Genomic DNA, 16691 nt, shown 5'->3' with positions numbered 1-16691 from the left:
TTCCTGCTCCACTGATGCTGCTTGGCCTGCTGTGTTCATCCAGCTCTACACCTTGTTATCTCAGATTCTCCAGCATCTGCAGTTCCTACTATCTATGAAATTGTTTTGCCGGTTTTCGTGTTTTAACAACAGCCCATCATTACGATGCTCCAATGAACTGAAACTTTTCTTTCCATGCAAAGGAAATCAGGAAAATGACCAGGATGGAAAATATTGACCATGCCTGAGAATGAGGCTGAACTGGGTGAAATACTGGAGTTGAAAAGGACGTAGAGGGGGGTTATTATTCTCTTTTATTCTATTAGAATAATTTTGGTACCTTGCCACCATTTTCTGGCTCTACCACTATTTTTATGACATATTCCAGAACATGATTTTTTTTTTTCTAAATGACCACTTCTGGTACTTTGTGGTATTTGCCATCTCTACTAGTAAGTGGTAGCGGGTAGGTTTTGAGGTAGTTCACTGGCACCAATTCTCTTTAGGCCTAAGGCAAAACAAAGACAATTTAGTGATTAGTGATGGGGGAAAGACCTCCATAGAGTACCTATAGAAGAGGCACCATTCTTGGATAACAAGAAGAATTACTGCATGATAGCAATAAGTACATCTACATTTGGTCAAACATAGCTATGAGTATGTTCATAGAATCATAGAATCCCTACAGTGTGGAAGCAAGTCATTTGCAAGGCCCCACCGACCCTCAGAAGATCACTCTACCCAGACCCACTCCCCTATCCTATCCCTGTAATCCTGCATTTCCCGTGGCTAATCCACCCAGCCTGCACATCCCTGGACACTTGGGACCATTTAGTATCACCAATCCACCTAAACCGCACATCTTTGGACAGTGGGAAGAAACCGGAGCACCTGAAGGAAACCCATGCGGAAATGGGGAGAATGGGCAAACTCCACACAGTCAGTCGCCCAACGTTAGAATTAAACCCGGAGTCCTGGAGCTGTAAAGGAGCAATGGTATCCACTGAGCCACTGTGTCATGTTAGAGAGCTGGTACAGATTAATGGCTCCCTCCAGTGGCTAGAGTAGTACTCCTTGTCTCCATCCACAAACAGCATGTGTATGGAATTGATGTGCATTAATATTAACTCTTCAGAATGATTACTTTTATGCAAGTAGCAGACACGAAGACATGAAACCTGACTGACTACCCAAGCTACATGGAACAATAATGGAAAACTCAGCCCTGTCGACCATCTAAAATCTGCATTACCGATTCGAGAGGCTTGAGCTAAAATTAAGTGACCTATTCCACACAGGTCAGGCAAGCAATGTCTGGTAAGAATAAAACTCCAGAAACACAAGTCCATGGCAGAGGGGTTTAAGGCATCAATGTTAAAAAATAAGTGAGCTGTGTTAGCATTTTGTTTTAAGGATCTTGGGAAGAAGTATGAATTAATAAAAATAGCTTTGAGTGAATGCAGAAATTTGCCAAAAAGAAACCAATTATTACCTTGCCATCTGATCAAGGATTTTTAAAGTGGAGATCACATGTGAACTTTCACTGAGGTTTGAAAACCTGTAAATTTGAGGGTAAAAGGGTTGATATTTGTAGTAAGATAACTTCAAATTATTCTTGCATGGTGGAATATAGTTTGAGCTTCTCTTTTGTCATAGTTTTTTTTTAAATTTGTTAAGTGCAGATAGTCTATAGTATATAGGTTCAGTGCCTGGCCACCATAGCAAACAATTAGCAAAAATAAAACATATGGTCTGTCAAGCCATGTCAAACTAGGATTGGACTTGTCCAGTATTACTATCAACTGGGATAATAACAAAGCTTCTGAACTATTCTGAAGAAGAATCAAATTGCACTCAATGTTGACTCATTCTATGGAGAGAGAAACAGTCAGATCAGATGAGTTGCTCCAGCAGTTTTCTTTCTTTTTGTCTTATTGTATAACGTAAAAATGATGGGTCACACTGGTGAAGCTACAAGATAAGACTATTATGTGCCAAACTCTATCAGCAGAAGGTGATAGACGTGGCTAAGTCATCTCTTAAATAACATGTCAAATCTAAGACATGAATAGACATAGGACAATTAAACAGCTCACTGGAAGACAAGACACTACAAATATCCCCATCTTCAATGATCAGGAAGCCTAGGAGATTAGTGCAAAAGATAAGGCTGAAGCATTCGCAACAAACTTCAGCCAAGAGAGGTGAATGGATGATGAAACTTGGCCTTCTCCAGAGGTCCCCAGCATCATTAGATGCCAATTATCAGCCCATTTGGTTCACTCCACGTGATATGAAAAAAACAGTTGAAGGCATGGCAGCTCAGTGGTTAGCCCTGGTCCCTCACAGCACCAGGGACCCAAGTTCAATTCTTGCCCCAGGCGACACTCTCTGTGTCTCCATAGGTTTCCTCCCACAGTCCAAAGACGTGCAGGTTAGGTGGATTGGTCAAGCTAAATTGCCCAAAGTGTCTGGGAATATGTAGGCTAGGTGGATTAGACATGGTAAATGTGGTGTCACAGGGATAGGATAGGGGTATGTGTCTGGGAGGGATACTCTTCAGAGGGTCAATATGGACTTGATGGGCTGAATGGCCTACTTCCACATTATATGCACGGAAGATGTACTCCAGGTCTTACCTGGCCCCTAACTAAGCTGATCCATTAAAGCTTCAAGACTGGTACCTACCCAACAATGTGAAACTTTTCTTAAGTATGTCTGCAGACAAAAATAATGACCTATCCAACCTAACCAATTCCTGTCTGATCAGTCCACCCTCAATAAAGTAATTGACTGAGTCATCAACAATACTGTCAAACAGAACTGGCTTAGGAACAGTCTGCTCAGCTTGGGCTCTGCCAGGGCCACTCAGCTCCTGACCACAAAACAGCTTTGGTTTGAACATGGACAAAAGAGCTGAATTCCACAGGTGAGGTGAGTGAGAGCCCTTTACATCAAGGCTGCATTTGACAGTGTGGGAACATTAGCTACTGAGAAGAAAATAGGGCAACTCATTCAATCTGTGCAGTTCCCCCGACAATGAGAGTCCCTCCTTCCAGACCACCCTGCCACTATATCAGACAGGAGCCGTGATAGTTGTGAGGAGTTAGCAAATGCCAGGAGCCAATGTTGTTGGATGAGGGCAGCATACAACTACTGCCCATGGAGCATGTCAGAAATGCTGTACACAACATGGAGATTCTTTGGGGCAAGTGATGAACTCTTAGGTTTCTGCTCTGCTTTCAATATCATGACTTCTCGATGTCTAACTTATTTGATGTAAATAAGATCAATTATATTAATGGCATATTAATGAGGTGATTTTGTCCATTAACAAGACTCTTCACAAGCAATAATCCCCATTAATTGGTAACTTGCCACACCACTTGTCAAAAGCAGGAAAGATGGAGCAAGATGCTCCAGACATCAAGTGGCCCTTATCAGATTTCTTGTCTGATTCTACCACAAATGGGGATCTGATGACTCAGGATTCTATTCATGGCTTCACCAGTGTCTGACAATAGCCAGGGGAATGCACTGAGGTTGATTTTTGTGGGAGATATAAATCAGATGGACCCTACCTTGTCATTGGGCCTTAAGCTGCCAAGTACAAACTGTGGTCTGAATAGACAGCTCACCAGCTGGAATAATTAAATTCTATTGGGTCAAGAATCCTGTTACGTCCTCAGCACCATTTTTTCGAGGTGTGCAGTGGAAGACTACGATTGAAGGGGATCCACAGTATTGAGCAGGAGAGAAACAGTTTGCAGCCTTGAGGAAATGGAAATCGTATTTTTAGTGTCAAAACTCTCAAATGACTGTAGTGAGAATGAACAAAAACAAAGTTGCTGGAAAAGCTCAGCAGGCCTGGCAGCATCCGTGAAGGAAAAATCAGAGTTAATGTTTTGGGTCGGGTGACTCTTCCTCAGAACAGTGAGAATGAATGTCAGACCTGCTTACATTTTACCTAAGTCCAGCTAAGGTTCTCTTTAAAATACAGTTTGCTAGCCTCCCACACCGTGATTGGTTCAGATTGAAGACCTAATGAGAGAAGTGAGGGCAAAACTGAAAGTGAAATCAGTCACTAAAATGTCATTGGTCTCAATGTTCATGTTTTAGCTATGAACCCCAATTGCTTCCAATTGGAGATCTGACTGCTATTTTGAACCCTATTGATAAAATGGAATGGGAAGCTTGAACTATAAATTAGTACTTCTGTTTGCCTGCAAGTTCAGTCCCACTACCACCTAATTTTAAGTATGTTGGTATGTCATATGTGGGGTCTTAGATGCATTAGGTGCACTACTCTATAAAAGACAGGTTGCTGGAGTCTGAGAAATTTCAAAGTAACTTTTTTATTTACATCATTCTAAATATAACATTTTGGGTAAACATCAGGTCTAGACTTCTGTCTATTATAGCTAACTATTACACACAAATGTTCAATTGTGAAAAGAGAAGAATTGAGAACCAAGCTTCAAATAGGATGTGCTGCTTCAAATGATCTCAGGTAAGATGGAGTCTGAGACCTTTATACCATCAGATTACTTACTGTGATATAATAATGATATCATGAGCATGCCTCTTAAGGGTAGACTGATTTACTGATGGTGAGACATAACAGAGTTGCTCTACCATATGATTGATATCAGCGATGCTGTAATAGCTTCTTGTGTCCATAACTAAAAGTTAAACTTTTATTCTACATTTCCCAACAAGTCATTTTCTCTGTACAACGTAGGGTGAGGAGAAAAATATGCTCTAGCATGATTGCAGTTATCTTTTGAGTACTCAGCAAAATAGACGACATTTACTCCTTTGTGCCCGTCTGCTGATGAGTCACCTGCTCAGATTCTCTCTGGAAATAATGATGCCATGGCAACCCTAGATAGCCTTTCTTCATAGCAACATTCCAATACTGGGAGAAATGTATTTCATTCTCTGGATACAATTACGTTTGTACAAAATGTATCTTTCTAATAAATATTTCATTAAAAGATTTAATGCAGAATATACTGCAGAAGACACTGAAAGTCTGCAGAGGGATATAGATAGTCTAAGTGAGTGAGCAAAGGTCTGGCAGATGGAATACAATGTTGAAAAGTGTGAGGTCATCCATTTTGGTAGGAATAACAGCAAAATGGACTGTGTTTTAAATGGTAAAAAATTGCTGCACGCTGCTGTGCGGAGGGACTTGGGTATCCTTGTGCATGAATCGCTAAAAGTAGGATTCTGAGGAAGGATCACCAGATCTGAAACGTTAACTCTGTTTTCTCCTTCACAGATGCTGCCAGACCTTCTGAGCTTTTCCAGCAACTTTGTTTATGTTACCAGGATATATGATTGTTTTACTTAGCTAATACTCTACATGGACTCTAGTAAGGCATTAGATAAGATACCGCATGGCAAGCTGGTACAAAAGATAGAGTCTCAAGGGATCTGGGGTGTGCTGGCTAGATGGATATAGAATTGGCTTGGTCATAGAAGACATAGTGGCGGTGGAAGGGTGCTGTTCAGAATTAGATCAGTAACTAGTGGTTTTTCACAGGGATCAGTGTTGGTACCTTTTGTTGTTTGTAATATATAAATGACCTGGAGGAAAATATAGGTGGTCTGATTAATAAGTTTGTGGGTAACACCAAAATTGGCAGAGTTGCAGATAGTGAGGAGCATACAGCAGGATATAGATAGATTGCAGATTTGGGCAGAAAGATGGCAGATGGAGTTTAATCCAGACAAACGCAAAGTGATGCATTTTGGAAGATCAAATTCAGGTGTGAATTCCACAATAAATGGCAGAACCTTTAGGAGCACTGACATACTGAGAGATCTGGGCATACAGGTCCACAAATCCCTGTAAGTGGGCACACAGGTAGATAAGGTGGTCAAGAAGGCATACAGCACACTTACCTTCATCAGCCGGGGCATTGAATATAAAAGTTGGCAAGTTATGTTACAGCTGTACAAAATGTTAGTTAGGCCACATTTGGAATATTGTGTGCTATTCTGGTTGCCACACAATCAGAAGGACATGGATGCTATGGAAAATGTACAGAGAAGGTTTACCAGGATGTTGCCTGGTCTGGAAGGTTTTAGGTATGAGGAGAGGTTGGAAAAACTCAGATTGTTTTCACTGGAAAGAGGGAGCCTGAGGGGTGATCTGACAGAGGTCTACAGAATAGAAATGCATAGATAGGGTGGACAGTCAGATGTTTTTTCCACAAAAGGGAAGGTGAACTACAAAAAGGGCACAGGTTCAAGGTGAGAGAGGGAAACATTTTAGGGAAAAAGTGCAAGGAAAATTTTTCAGAGGTTGCTGGGTGACTGGAATGCAATGCCAGTGGAGATGGTGGAAGCCAGCACGTTAGCAATGTTTAATGCGTAACTTGATAGACACATGAACTGGAGGTGAACAGAGGGATAGTTACCGTGCATGAGCAGTAAATAGTGGGTCCAAATAAGGATTAGGAATCAGCACACGCTTCATGGGCTGAAGGGCCTGGTTCTGTGCTGCATTGTATAAAAGATTCTGTAAAATACTGCATGTTGATGTTGTATTTCTAGTTAATTCAGTGTAACTATTTTCAGTGAACCTCTTACTCTGCTGTGCCTTCCTCATTCTATAACATTATTTTGAGACCCAAAGAATTAATTAATCATTCAGAAGCACTTTATCATTGTTTTACTGCTCATGAAATAAATGAGGTTTCCTCCAGTTTCTTCTTTGATCCAGAAAAATCGATGGTCCAGTTTCAAGCATGCAGCACAATTATTGACTGCAGCACTCCTCACTTCCAAACCATCAGGTGAGCAATTGTTTAACTAAATAGTTCTTGCACACCTAAGTAAAAATTGAATATGCCAAAAGGAGCCATGTGGAAAAGACTGACAAAAACAGCCTACCAGTATATAATGTGACATTGTGCTTAACTTGTGAGGTAAGAAGATTGAGAATCTTATGTACTTAGGGATGTTTAAGAAATTTTAAAAGCTCTACTTTCAGAATGTGCTGGATTTGTACCAGCTTTCTGGAGATGGATTGGGAGGTGATGTAATGGAAGGAAAGCCCGACAACTTTCTATTGTCATGACATATTCCCAAAAATAAGAATGGTAGCAGCATGGTCTCACTTCTCTAGACGGGTATATCCCTGCTGGTTTCTGTTACAAGAACTGTGATTGGCTCCTTCTTTTCTGTGCAAATTGAAGTGAATGGTGGAGGCTAGACCCCAAGTAAATTTTGTTCCTTTTTTTTTTGACCAACCACAGGATGTGAGCATCAAATGGTAAGAACAGCATGAATTGAGTTCAACAGTAAGCTTCACATGACCAGGAAGGAGTAATCACCACATTTGGAATGAGGCACACCCCAAATAAATGTGTAGTTCAAGGATTGTGGAATTTGATACAGAGGGGAAGAGGTTTTTTTTTGCTTGCCTTTTTTTGTTTCATAGTTTGGAAGATTTTTTAAATTGGATAAATTGAAGCCCAGGATCGGAAGCCCAGCAAAAGAGTGACTTTGCAGGAAAATTGTAAGGTTGTTGGTTAGTAATTGCTGCTAATTTGACTATTAAGTTATCTTCAGATTGAAGGTGAGTAGGAAAAACATTTACAGACATAAAAACTAAAAGACCAGTAAGAAATTAAAAAAGAAACAAATTGAGAACCAAATAAATTGAAAACCAAGTAAGAGGCAATGATTTAGTGGTCATTCACTAGACTATTAATCCAGAGACCCAAGTAATGTTTCTAAGAACGATATGTCATGGAGTCGAAAAGGAAGCAGGCTATCTTGGATCTGGTAATGAAGCAGGTTTAATAAATGATCTCAGAGTAAAATATCCCCTAGGAAGTAGAGATCATAATATGATAGAATTCAATATTCATTTTGAGAGTAAGAAACTTGGGTTGGAAATGACTGTATTTAACTTAAAGGGAATTACAATGAATTGAGGATAGAGTTAGCGGATAGATTAGCAGGAACAACAGTAAACAAGCAGTGGCAGACTTTCTGATTCACTCATGGGACATGGGCATCAGTGGCTGGCCAGCACTTTTTTCCTGTCTCTGGTTGCTGTTGAGAAGTTGGTGAGCTGCTGCCTTGAACAGCTGGTCATCCCTGTGCTGTTGACCCACAATGCCCTTAGGGGGGTGCAATTCCAAGATTTGACCCAGTGACAGTGAGGGAATGACAATATATTTCTAAGTCAGGGCAGTGAGTAGTTTGGAGGGGAACTTGCAGGTAGGTGGTCTCATTTATCTGCTGCCCTTGTTGTTTGAGGTGGGAGTTGTCATGGGTTTGGAACATTAAGGATGTAATTCATGACTCAGCAAAAATACATCCCAGTCAGGAGGAAAGATTCTAAGAGGGATAAACCAACCATGGCTAATAAAGGAAGTTGAGATATTTAATTTGACGATAGCCCCAAAGACTGGGATAAATTCAGAATCCAGCAAAGGAGGACAAAAGTATGATAAAGACAGAAATAAACTGTAACAAGGGTAACCTAATAAACTAACAATAGCTTCTTTAAATATATAAAAAAAGGACAGCAGTCAAAGTGAATATAGGCCCCTCAGTAAATGAGTCTTGGGAGAAGGTTTTGGAGTAGGAGGAAATGGAAGAGAAGTTAAACAAATATTTGCATCAGTCGTTATGGTGAAAGGTACTTTGAACATCCCATTAATATTAGAGAACATAGGGAAAAATTAACTACCATCAGCATCTTTAGAGAACTAGTATTAAACAAACTAATTGGGCTAAAGGCAGATGAGTCCCCTGGCCCTGATGGCTTGCATCCTAGAATCCTAACAGGTAGTTACAGAAATAGTGAATGCATTGATTGCAATTTTCCAAAATCTTGAACTCTGGAGAAGTACCAGAGGGTTGGAAAATTGTTAATGTGACACCAGTATTCAAAAAAGGAAGGAGCAAAAATCAGGTAACTAAAGTCCAATAAGCCTAACATCTATTTTTTGGAAAAGTACTGTGATCAATTATTAAGAAAGTAAGAGCAGAACATTTGGAAGAATCATAATCTAATTTGGCCATGCTAAATTGCCCATAGTGTTCAGGAATGTGTTGATTAGGTGGGTTATAGGGGGATGGGTCTGGGTGGGATGCTCTGAGTCGGTGTGGGCTTGTTGGGCCTAAGGGCCTGTTTCCACGCTGTAGGGATTCTGTGATGATTCTATGATCTAATCAAGCAGGGTCGGTTCATGAAAGGGAAATCATGTCAAACTAATTTATTAGTTTTTTTGAGGAAGTCTCAACCAGAGTGATTACAGGGGAACTGGTGGCTGTGTTGTATTTGGACCTCCAGAAGGCATTTGGCAAGGTACCTCATGAAATGTTTGGTCATATGATAAGGGCCCAAAGTGTTGCAGGAAGTATGTTGACACGGTAAAGAATTGGCTCAAAGGCAAGAAACAGCGAGTGGGGATAAAATCAGGTTAGTGACCTGTGGGTCCCACAGGAATCAGTGCTGGGACCGCAGCTGTTTTAAAACTTGCATCAATGACCTGGAGGAAGGCAGTGAATGTATTGTGGCCAGATTTGCAGACGACACCAAAATAAGTGGAAAAGCAAGTCGTGATAGGGATGCAAACTGTTTAGAGTGAGGGTTTGACAGATTGAGTAAGTGGGCAAGAAGTTGGCAGATGGAGTAGAATGTGGGAAAATGGAGTTGCTCATTTTGGAAGCGAGCAGAAAGAAGCAGTCTTATTTAACTGGTGAGAAACCACAGAAAACTGCAACACAAAGGGACTTGGGGGTACTTGTGCATGAAACATAAAGGTAACTACAATGCAAGGGTAATCAGGAAGGCAAATGGAATGTTGGCTCTTATTTCAAGGGGGTTGAAGAATAGTGAAATCTTACTACAACTGTACAAGAAGCTGGTGAGACCACATCTGGAGTACGTGAGCAGTTTTGTCCCCTTATTTAAGGAAATGTATCATTTCATTGGACGCAGTTCAGAGAAGGTTCATTTGGAAGATCTCTGGTATGGCAGGATTGTCTTATGAGCAAAGGTTAAACATGTTGGGATTCCACTCACTGGATTTTAGAAGAATGAAAGGTATTCTCATTGAAACATATAAGGGGATTGACAGGGTAAATACTTAGAAGATGTTTCCCCTCATGGCCTAGGACCAGAGAGCATAGCCTTAGAATATAGGGGCACCAATTTAAGATGGAGATGAGGAATTTCTTCTGAGGCTTGAGACTCTTTGGAACTCCTTTTCTGCAGTGAGCTGTGGGTAGAGTCCCTGTATATATTTAAGGTTTAGATCCTTGATCAGTTGGGGAATAGAGGGTTATAGGGAAAATGTAGGAAAGTAAATATGAGGAATGTCAGCCATGATCCAATTGAATCATGGAGCAAGCTTCAGCTGAATGGCTTATTCCTGTTCCTATTTCTTACAGTCTTATTAAAGCACTTCAGCATCACTTTCTCAGAACAACTCGGGATGGGCAATAAACAGTGGCCCAGCTAGGGTTTCCCACATTCTGTAAATAAGAGAAAAAAAAATGTCCTTGAAGATGGTAATGAGTTGTGTTCATAAATTGTTGTGGTCCATGTGATAGGGATACCCCCATAGTGTTGGTGGTAAGGTATCCAGCATATTGACCCAGGGACATTAAAAGAACAGAACATTGTTCCAAATGAGGGTAGTATGTGACTTACAGATTAATGTATTCCCATTCTTCTGCTGCTCTTGCCTTTCTAGATTGTAAAGATCATAGATTTGGAAAATGCTGTTGAGGTGTGTGGGCAACTGGCTTGTCTATGCTGTTGCTACTGTGCACTGGTAACTGGAGAGACTCAATGATAAGATGGCATATGGGGTGTCAATCTGGCTGCTTTGTTCTGGATTGCAGGGAAATGTTTTTGACAATTTTGATGTTGAATTTGCCACAGATAGGGGGAGGTAGGAAAACAGCTAATTTTTAATGTTTAAACCTCCTAGGATGTTGCAAAACAGTAAAATCTGGCAGTGCTATCAAGAAACAACCAAAAGATATTGCATAGTCAAAGAAGCCATCTGTTTAAACAATGCCTACATGGTGTTACACAGAACAAAGTGGGTCTCAGTGATAAATAATCTCAGCTCTATTAGAAGGCTGTAACCCAATCTATCCAGCCAATTAACTGTTCATGTGGTCGAAGCTGATAGATTTAACTGAAAGGTCTTGTATACGGTGTTTTTTTTTGCCAAAACCATCTGAAATGTATTGGGTGGACTTGTTGCTAGTGTTAGTCTAGGTTACTAACACCATGTGGGGAAGGATATCCACACAATATCTTGCGCTGAAACTAGGCTCAATTTGAACTGTTAAAACTTTATTACATATTAATGGCTAGTTACATTACATCTAAGATGCATTATTGTCTTATGTTAAGCCTGCTATCTCACCAAAAGAGTAAGATTATATTATTTCTACTAAAACAAACATTCTCAAAACTTCACAACTCTAATTAGTTCCTCCCAGAAATAGTCCATCTTAATAGATACTTTTATCAACCTGTTGAGACCCCCCCCCCTCTGGAGAAGGAGAAAATTGAACCTTTGCATCTTGGCACAGGGTAGGTAGGGACACTACCAGTGTGCCACAAAAGCACCTCTTTTGAAAGGTCTGATCAGTCACCCATGCCAACTACAGGTTTTTTTTAAATCAACCTGTTATGACATTCTTTTGGAGCAGGTGGGACTTGAAACTGAGTCTGCTGGTCCAGAGGTAAAGACACTAGCACTGCAGCACAATAATTACACAGTTCTTTGTATCCTGACAGGTGGAGCTTATCTCAGCATGTCAGTTAACCATTTCCTGTCCTAACTAGCTTATTACAGAATCTCCTCCCAAATCTTTCTCTGGTTATCAAATTGTTTCAAATAAATAGGAGAGAGTTATCTCTAACCCCATCTCCCCAATTTCCTCCCAAGTGGCCTCGTGCGCCACCCTGTGGCACATGGCCCGTCGTGGCTGAAGAAGGCAGCTATCCACCAACTTCACAAGGGCAACTAGGAACAGTCAATAAATGCTGGCCAGTAACGCCCACATCCCAAGAAAGAATGAAAACTTCTCTCTCTCAAAGAGAGTTGTGGCCTTTTGGATTGAAAGCCTGCTGCTTGAGGATGAAATATTTTGGGCACAGTTCATTGCCCCACCTTGGTGTGTTTGTTTTCCCAGATGCACTCACATGACAATGCCCACAGGCGTCAACGTCACTGTTGAATGTTTATTTCCCTTAGACGATCTTTAGTTTCCTCAAATCTTACCAGAGCAGTTAGCTGTGTTTCTGAAATAATTAATCTTCTTTCAACACTATAACGAGGTATTCTTTTATTACATCTTTCCACTCTTGCTTGTGTTCTTTTGGATAACATTGTCATTTTATCAGCATCAATCATTGATAGTAAAGCTGACTGTGTGCTTTTTTTTTCAATCAACAATTGAAGTGACTGCATCAAGAGTCCACTACTAACTCCTTGTAGTGTGAAGGATGTCCAAACATTTGATTATGAATATTTGACTGCAGTTGGAAGAACTGAATGATTCTTCCATCCCAGGAAATGAGTGTTTTATCTTCTGATCTCTTGGTTATGAAGAGTTATCGGACACCAACTTAATTAATCTCGAGTGGTGTATTTTTTTTTTACGCTAAGTTCATTGAGCCAAGTTATGTTAATGACTGGTATTTCGTTTCTGATCTGATTGAGGTTTTCAAAGTACTGTTGAATCTTAAGAGCAAAGCTTGCATTTCTGCTCAGAAGTGTAAAATTTTTCACTTCTGATGTCATACACCTGTTACATACTTGATCTCTGGATTTTAATATTTTCTTGGTATTCCTTTGATCTTGTAGTGTTCTGCCAATACCATCCAATCCTCTGTTTGAAAGGTTGTAGTATAAATCTCCCACAGCATGTGGAGTGTAGCAGTTCAGGAAGGCAGCTCACCACTACCTTCTCGATGGCAACTAGGGGCAGGTAATAAATGCAGGCCAGCCAGTGACGCCCTTGTCCCACAAGTGAATATAAAAAAATAGCAAGTTTATCACAAAAAAAAGCCAAGGAGTTTTCAATACTCACCTTTCAAATTTGAAGTTAGTGAGATTTACTTGAGATAAATCACTTGTCAACTTTGAAGTAACTCTTAACCTGCATGACCTGTCATAGGTGATTCACCCTAAGAAACGTTGATTCATGCCTTCCCAAAGTGGCAATGTCACCATATCATGAAATATATTCTAAAGAAGTAAGTCTTGGTATAATGGGTTTCTTCAAAAGATGTTTGCCTCTTTGTGTACATTAGTTTATTGAGTACGTGGTTGAACAATTGTTTTATTCATTCTTGCACATTTTCTTACAGAAAACGCATTGACATGACAAAATTAACATTGCTTCTGATTTTAACTCCAGACCTGAAACAGTAACTGTGATATGTAGGGATTTAAGTACACTTTGTGTTTCTATCTTAGAATATTTTGGTGTTTTCGTACCTTTTATGAAGTTGAAGTCTGAGCATTTTGAAGTAGGTTGGCTTTCTGTTTCCATCATTCTCTCGTATTGTTTTTGAATTTCAGTTTGTGATATGCTTTTTTGAAAATCCATCTGAAAGAGATGGATCAGAAATTGTGACATCAATTCTGTCCCTAATTAGTTCTGCTTGTAAACCACCATATTGCAAAATTCTGACAACATAAAGATCATTGATAACAAGTTCTCCAGGAAGCTGTATTCTTTTAAGTCTTGCTCTCTGGATTAAGCACTGGTACTTGATGTTAAGTAATTGTCAAGTGCTCTTACAATATTATCAAAGATGTTATCTGTCTTGACTTTTCCCCAGGATGGGGAATTTCAAGCCTAGGAGCCACATTTTTAAGATGACAGGAGAGAGATTTAAAAAAGACATGAGGCAATTTTTTTTTTGTTTTGTTTTACTCAGAAGGTAGTTTGTATGTTGAATAAACTTCCTGAGGAAGTGATGGGTGTGGGTACAATTACAACATATACAAGGCACTTGGATAGGTACATGAATAGGAAAGGTTTGAAGGGATATGAGCCAGAAGCAAGCAACTGGGCCTAGTTTCGTTTGGGATTACGTTCGGCATGGACTGTCTGTTTCTGTTTCCATGCTGTATGATTCTGAGTCTGATTTTACAATTGTTACAATAAGGTGAGGAGTGGTGATCAGCTTCTTTCTTTTTTACCTCCCCTTTTGATGATTGTATCAACTTTTTAAAAAGTTTCTTTTTAGCAAGCAGCTATCACATTTAACTAGATTTTAATTTCAACCGGATGAAAATGACAGCTCCAACTCCAAGGATAATTTAGGCGAAAGGAAATGTAATTGTATTACCTACTACCCCAAAATTTAATAATAAACTACATCAGACACGTGCACAAAACAAGTAACAAACTTAAGGGGAAATGGGTTCAGGTAAAGGCAATTGTAATTTAAAGCTTTTCATAGTCTTTGAGTTGAGAGTGAAACTTGAGTTCCAATCATTTACCTGTTTCCTCAGGAGTGGTGCTTTCAAGAACAAAAACAAAATTGCTGGAAGGCTCAACAGGTCGGGTAGCATCTGCGAAGGGAAAAAAAGTCAACGTTTCAGGTCCGGTGACCCTTCCTCAGAACGGTGGTGCTTTCAAGTTGCTTTTTCACCAGCAGCAACTTCTCAGATTGAGGAAAGAAGCAGAGGAAGAACTTTCTTTGCTGTTATCAGTCCATGCTGATTTATCTCTCACTCAAAGCTTGTTGTTATTATGCAATTGTGTACAGATTCTGGTGTCTGCCCTTAATTCTAAAATGGCAGTTGTAGACAATCTTTCACCTCTCTGTGCACATATCACGTGAGTGTGAGTAAAGCAAAAGAAGCAAGTTTCTTGACTCCTAATTCAATTTCAGACCATCTTGATTAAAATGTCATTTCCACAGTTTACAGCACATCTGAGTTGCCTGGGACTGTCACATGACATAGCAGCCATTTTTGGATAGTGCTATCCTTTCTAAAACAAAAACAATTTTTAACCCATGTAAATCTCAGATTTGAAGTCAACATTGTAGATCAAGAAAGTCTCACAGGCTCAGACACGCCCAGCTATGACAAAAGAATCCTACACTGGTAAAACTATAGGTCCCTTCCAGAAAACAAGTAGAAGTAGTGTATAGCTTCAAAGCAGAAAAATGCTAAATGCTTCCTCAAATAAAAATATTTTTGTGGTAGAACCTCTTCCTTTGGCACAGTTACCTGCATTAAATAATATATTGTACACCAGTAGAAAAGAAAGTGGAGCGTTCCTCGGGGAAATTGGTGATCCAAATATTTTGAATTTGACAGAGCTGTGTATGTCGATGGATATCCTGTTAGTTTTAAATTTGATGCAGGTGCGATTATCATTATCCTATCAAATCTAAATACCATAGCTAAAGAAACAGAAGTTCCAGTCTACAGAAATGAAATAACATGGCACAGATACCTTTTGGTCTTGAGAGTTATCCTATACTACAACATAACGTACTACATGCAACAAAAACACAAGAAATGTGATGTTTACAGAATTCATAATCAACACTTCTCCTTTTTGAGACCGCACACTTGTCTGTTAACTCAATACCCTTAAAATAGAAGGAATCCAAGTTCCAAGAGACGACTGGTCCAGAAATAAACCAGTGTCTCAAACCTGTCAAGGTGCAGTTGATAGATTTAATTGGGCTTCCGTGACAATTGTGAAAGAATCTGTTGGGATTAACTGTATTGCCTTAAAGATTTGTCTCTTACAGTCAACAGGAAGGAAGTTGCAGATTTTACAGGGGTTGTTAAAATGTGTTCCACTCCTATTCTAGCAAACAATGGATTGGGGATTACAAAAAAGCAAATTTTGCCAGAAAAAGCAAAAACTGAGAACTAGAATGAGTTGTATAACCCAGTTGACCTAATCAACAAGACTGTCACTGAAGTTGCTCAGACATCAAACAGCCTGCTAAACACATTTATTTAGCATATTTGACTTCATCGAGTCAAAGAAAACCATTTTCAATCATGGACATTTGGGGAAATTAATGCTTCTCATGCTGAGATAACTACCTAATTCAGGAAGAAAAAAATTTCTTCAAGAAGGAAACACAGGAGATCAAAGAAGCTTCAGTTAAGGTAATTTACCAACTACTGGGTCTTTGACAGAATGTTAAGTGTCTTTGTTAATCTGTAATTGTACAATTAAGCCACATACAGCTAAATTACTCTAACCTAAAATCACCAAAGTAACCTTTTTGAACTGGCAGACAGTTTGACTCTCCAAACTGAGAGAGTTTTAATTATAAAAACCGGAGTAGTTTTGACTATTAAAGATGGATTAAGTTGAATCCACAGGTCCTCTACTTTGTCAGTCTTGCTTTTGAGCCATATAAGAAAATATCTTTAAGATAAAGGAGCAGAATACAACTGTTTGATGCATAAAGTCTGATCTATCATTCAATCCTGGCTGAGGTGTTTCACAATCCCGTTCTCCTGCCTTTTCCCTGTAACTTTTGATCCTTTTACCAATCAAGAACCTAGCAATCATTCTTAAAAACTCTCAATGACCTGGCCTCCACAGCCCTCCTAACGCAATAAATTCCACAGATTCAGCACCATCTGGCTGAAGAAATTCCTCCTCATCTCCATTCTAAAGGGTCATCCCTTCACTCGGAGGCTGTGCCCTCAGGT

The 16691-nt window shown here is 39.7% G+C and overlaps 1 long non-coding RNA gene across 1 annotated transcript; it reads left to right on the top strand.

Annotated features, from left to right (window-relative positions):
• Positions 1–3587: 3587 nt before the first annotated feature.
• On the top strand, positions 3588–14606 carry LOC125483084. Its single transcript, XR_007262076.1, has 3 exons — positions 3588–3683; positions 6713–6785; positions 14508–14606. It is a non-coding gene; the product is annotated as an uncharacterized LOC125483084 (long non-coding RNA).
• Positions 14607–16691: the final 2085 nt, after the last annotated feature.

Source organism: Rhincodon typus, chromosome 5, assembly GCF_021869965.1.
Source record: "Rhincodon typus isolate 14 chromosome 5, sRhiTyp1.1, whole genome shotgun sequence".
Lineage (NCBI taxonomy): Eukaryota > Metazoa > Chordata > Chondrichthyes > Orectolobiformes > Rhincodontidae > Rhincodon > Rhincodon typus.
This window is presented reverse-complemented; position numbering and strand designations above follow the sequence as displayed.